A 6,000-nucleotide genomic window follows, 5' to 3' on the forward strand; every position below is an offset into this window, starting at 1 on the left:
ATTCCAAAACGTCACTAATATGTAAACATAAATTCAAGTATATTTTATAAATAGCTCTTCAAGTTTGAATCAATCATAAAATTTTAGCGAAGCACAGTTAATAAGAAGTAATGAAAAGGATAAAGAGAGTTTTTATTAGCTATTTTCGTATTTTTATACTCCTAAAATTAATCAATATCCTGGCATTTCAGTTATTTCAAATATTTATTAAACATTGCACAAATTCACATTTTTTCTACTTATATATTTTAAGCAATCATATTTTTTTAAATAGCATTATTATCTAAAGTTTCGCAACATTTATAAGTTTATTTTAAATGGCATTTGAAGTTTCCTTTTATGCAAATTATTATAATTTCTACAAATCCCACTCCAAATAGTATTTTTATTTAAAGCCCTAGCAACTTTTATAAGTCTTATTTTAAAAGGCATTTAAAATTTTCTTTTTATGCAGATTATTATATTCTTTCTAAATCCTATCTTAAGCAACATTCTTATATTTTCTTAAAAATCTTAGCAACATTTCCTAGCCCCATTTCTTAAATTTCAGGCATCTTATTTAAGCATTAATTAATTAACCTAAGTTTGGTCGGATAACCGTAAGTTAACGGATTCTAAAGGATGCCTAATCCCTTCCCTTTAGGATAATATAGAGCCCTTACCTGGAATCACATTGGTTAAGCAGACTATCAATTGAGGTTTAGTTTTAACTTTGCCTTAGTTAACCTCTAGGTGTCCTAATTCACCGTTAAATTAATTAGGTGGCGACTCCTTAAAACAAAATAAACAGGAATCACCAATATGTTGTACTCCGCTTCAACCCGGTTAAAATGGGGTATAACAACTAGTTCATACAAGTACGTGCAGTCAGTCATTTCAGTTTATGAGTTCAGATCTTATCCATGATTCTTATGTATATGTTGTTCTTATGCCTTACATACTCGGTACATTATCCGTACTGACTCCCCATTGCTCGGGGGGCTGCGTTCATGCCCGCAGGTAGAGGGAGACAGACAGGTGGTCCAGCTCAGTAGGACCTCTAGATCTAGCACTGGTCAGTACGCTCCATTCGATCCGGAGCTACAGTCAGTTTTGGTATGCCCCTTTTGAGATGTGTATGCATATGGGTATGACGGGGCCCTGTCACATCCTTTCTACAGCTTTTATTCCAGTAGAGGTCTGTAGACAGTTGTATGTAGTAGTCAGATGATGTAGCCATGTCGGCTTCTATTCTTGTGTGTACAGTTTATGTAGCAGCCTAGCTGGCTTGCACTGTTCTTCCGCATGTTGTGTGTTGACACCCAATTTTGTCCCTCCTTTATTCCTATTAACGAGCTAAATACTTTATTTTCATCACTATTTTAACGCTACTACTATTAATACTATTATTCTTTTTACTGTCATCTTGACTATTTTATTATCAACGACAATAGTATTAATTTATCACCATTTTAATAGATTGTGGTTATTTCATATCAAGATTCGACTTGTTAAATTAATTATAAATCCATATTTTATTAGTATCTATATACATGGTGGGGTTATAATATTAGTACTCTATTTTCTACGTATTGATCGTCGATTGCTATCACATAATAATATGTTGCACTTGCCATTAAATTAGAAACCCATTGAGTTTATATGGAAGAGCAATTTCAGCCAAATAAATGGCCCAAATAATCAAGCCCACTATCCGAAATATTCAACCACCAAATCAGCTTACCATCCGGCCCAATCAGCCAGCCCATCATTCTTAACCCGACCCGGCCCACTATAATTAAATCCCTAAACCTATTCTTCACAAAAGATCCGTCACAGCCCTCTTTCTTTCCTCTTCTCTCTGCCCTCTCTCTACTCTCTCTCTCCCCTCTCCATTTTCGGCTACAATACAACCCTCTTTCACCATCACAGACTGCTACCCCCATTTTCGGATTAGAGTAGCCACGCCTCTCCTCTTTCCCTTCCATTTATGGACGACTTCCATACCCCCTTTCAACCATGGCAGATCCTTGCCACCCCAGTTTTGTGCAACATTTTCCTCTCTCCTCTTCAACGAGCCAGTCAACACAAATGGCCAAAAACTTTTGAAGTTTCTGAAAAGCTTTACTGTTAAAAGATTCGATTTTCAATTCGAACGGTTGTTGATCGATAAAATCCCGCCCAAAATTTCGAGCCCCAAAAATCTTAGAAATCTCCTATAAATGTTCGCTTCTTACTTCGTTAGAGGGGGGTTCTTTTTTTAGCAGCTTCAATTCTCTGAAAATAGAAAACAGTCTCATTTTGTTTCTTGACATCGATTTTAAAATACCAAACATTTTTACTCTCTTTTACTCTATTATTGTTTTGAATCCGAGTATATGCAAGCTCGGAGATATTAACATTCGAGTGTGGATCCGAGACTCCCGCACCCTGTTCACTGCACCCGAAAGGGGTAATCTTTCTTCCTTTAAGTTATTTTGTGTTGTTTAGTTCATCATTTGTTGTCTTTGTTTGTGCTTAGCTTAAGTTTTATGTCATTAATATGTTCTGTTATTATTAGTAGTAGTTTAGCATATCTATTTAGGTTTTACTTGTTAGTTAATAGAGTATGTGCTAATGTAGTGGTTTGTATGCCCTGTTGGTTGAATGTTCAGTTACGTTTAAATGTTATTTTTAAAGTCAAACATGATTAATAGTAACCTGTATTCAAACTTTACCTGTCCATGAGTAGATTAGCCTATAATACCTCCTATAATGTTATTTATGCCTAATATAATATTAGTAATGACATAGTAACATGGACTGCTTAGATGGAGACCTATTGAAAGAACATTTAGTTTGTTATTGTGATAAACATGACTACTTGTGGTTAAGATATATGGTTTTTGTTTTTATTTCTACCTTGAGAAAGGCCAAACTTGTTATTTGCTGGAGTTACGAATGTCTGTTCTTGTTGAAGGATTAGAATGATGTTGCCCCTTTGGGACAGCCTAGGCTATAATATATCACTGCTATATTGTTTTGCCATTGAAGACAATTATAACAACCTGAAACCATCATTTTGCTTTCTGCCTACTGGAAAGAGGAAATGATATCATGTTTTTTGTGTACCTTAAACCAGTATGATGTTCATTTGGAACTCTTTGAATCATGATACAATGTTTCCCACCATATGTATGCCATGTTTAAAATGCTAGGCCAAAGTGCATGCTTATATTGACCATATAGAGTTTTTCATGCCTTTCCCTGCTTTGTGTTAAACCTTCAACATGTGTCTTTCCCTTTTTAGATTTTGAACACCATGACAAATGAAAAATGGACTAGTGTGTTAAGCTTTCTTATACATATGAGAACCTATGTGTGAAACTGATTTAATTTGATTGACATACTGCATCCTGCCTGATTGTATGACATCTCGCCATCTCTCTTTTTCTGTTCTTCTCCTACGTGGGTATGTTGAACGGAACCATGTTGACATAAGCTTTTAAGAAGTTCCCCTTCCTATTCTGTTCATTTTATGATGGCGTAGGCACACTGTTGGGTTGTATGAAATTTTGAACCGTCGAAATACTAGTTTTCTATATCACTGAGTATTAACATAAGTCACGTTAAAGAGTATGTTATATGTATGAGGCTATAGCTTTAGTATGTGGACCATTGTGTGCCATTGTTATGTACGGAGGGTATTTTGGAATCTCTTTTTGATGAATATATGAATCAAATGTGTGTCAAGTATGTCATGCCATATGTATATCTAGTGTATTTGATATAGATTTGATGTGAGACCCCTTTGTTCTTCCCTCTCTTTCCTTGTTCCTTTGGTTGTAATCAAAATTAGAAAGCTCTATGAAGCATGTTACGCTCTGCAGCTATTCAGTTTTATATGCTAAGTGTACCTGTATCGGTTATGTATATGTGTGTATATGACTAGTATATTTTAGCCAATACATTTATAGGGAAGTTAGATTGGTCATTATGGATCAAGCTTGAACCCTCCCCAGTGTTAGCCATGCCTGGGATTCATGAAATCCCTTGGAACTTGTGCAACATCGGGAAGACGGCGACAAAAGCTTTCCAATATTAACCTTCTAAGTATCCTTACGAATGTGTATACACGAGATATACTTAAATATACACAATATATACATAATCCATTGGTTTGTTTTGAATTTACATTATATATGTTTAGCCTTATTTATTGATTACATACTAATCCTTTTCTTTCATTCTTATGCATGACCATCGCGTACGAGTCCAAGGGACTCATCATCTTCCGCATTCAGTGTTGGGCCAAAACCCAACGAAATTTTCTTCTCGAGTCATTCTCAATCCGCAGCATATAAAAAAGATTCTTGGGCCAAGCCCATATGGTAAAAAGAGACGATTGCAACAGCGTTTAAATGGGCTAAGCCCATTTAGTTATATTTACCTCCTCTACTCTATTCCTTTCGTGTATTTGACTTGTATGGATTGTCCAACACTTTATCTTATTCTTTTTTTTTCTTAGCTTAGATGAATCCTAGCGGGGTTTGTAGGAATTCTAGTTTTGGAAGATTAAGTAGGATCATTTAAAACTTAGAATGAATTTAAATGTTAGTATCTACAACATTTTTGAGCTACACGAAATGATTTCCCAAAAGGACGCCAAAGGATAAATAGTAACCATACCATCCAAACAAATCATGTTGATTTCAAAATATTTTAAAATAATGAAGACTTGGATCATTCTTTTTTTAGACATTAAAATCCTCTCTCCGATTTCCAACGATTTCGTCATATTTTAATACCGTAAAAGTTTAAAACTTTACCGATATTAATCTTATAATGATTCTTTTAATTTGATAGTTGGTATAACTTATTTTCTCCAAATGTTTATAAAACGTGCACCATCCCACACTTTCTTCAGTTTGTTTATGACTAAACTCTTTTATGCAAATTATAATTTTCTACAAGTCCTATTTTAAATAGCATTACTATATTTCTATCTATAACTTTAGAAATTCTTATAAGATATTTTCTTAAATATTGTAAAATGTTACATTTGCATTTTTTTAGCCTTAATTAATTAACATAAGTTCGGTCGGTTAACCATTTATTAAATGGATCTTAAAGGGTGCCTAATACCTTCTTTTTAGATTAATTGAACCCTTACCTAGAATCTTAAGTTAGTAGACCTTAAAACGGAGTTAACTTTAGAAAATAACTTTAATGAACTTTAGGTGTCCTAATTCACCATAAATAATTAGGTGGCGACTCCCTAACTTTAATTAACCTCGGAATTACCGGGATGTTGTAAACTATTTTGACTCCGGTTAAAATAAGTTATAACATTGTGTATGTGTATGTTGATTGTACAGAGTTCTGATGTTTCCTTCTTACGAGATTAGTTTATGCCATTTATGAGCTTTCGATGTTCAGTATGTTTCAGATACGTGTTTAGGGGTGTTTGGTCGCTAGAGGTCAGACTCCCTTCACAGCTCATCGATTTGGGGCGTGACAGAAGTGGTATCAGAGCAGTTCGTCCTAGGGTTGTCTATAGACCATGTCCAGTAGAGTCTTGTTTATGGGCGTGTTGTGCACCATACTTACATACCGGAGGCTACAGGACATTATGATGATGTCATTTTTTCTCTCTTAGATTGTGCGATCGAGCCCTATGTTAAGCGTTCGCTCCTGATGAATTATTCTGATTTTAGCGATGCCCTGCAAAAAAGCTACCGCCGCACAGAAGGGCAAGAGAGCGGCCGGTGAGGCCACTAGTCGTACTCGACAGGCCACGAGGGCCCAAGATGAGATTCAGAGTGAGGGGACGTCTGAGACATCGCATACCCCGCCTCCAACACCAGCCCCAGTTCCTCAGTCGGATGCAGAGGCCCAGGACGTACGGGATGTTGTACGGTTGTTGACCAGATTAGTAGCAGCCCAGGCACAACGGCAGGGAGTTGGTATTGACTCAGCAGACAGGGCCAGTAGTTCAAGGGTTAAGACCTTCCTTGGGTTAGGTCCTCCTGAGTTTTCTGT

The sequence above is a fragment of the Lycium barbarum genome, chromosome 10, assembly GCF_019175385.1.
Source record: "Lycium barbarum isolate Lr01 chromosome 10, ASM1917538v2, whole genome shotgun sequence".
NCBI classification, from domain to species: domain Eukaryota; kingdom Viridiplantae; phylum Streptophyta; class Magnoliopsida; order Solanales; family Solanaceae; genus Lycium; species Lycium barbarum.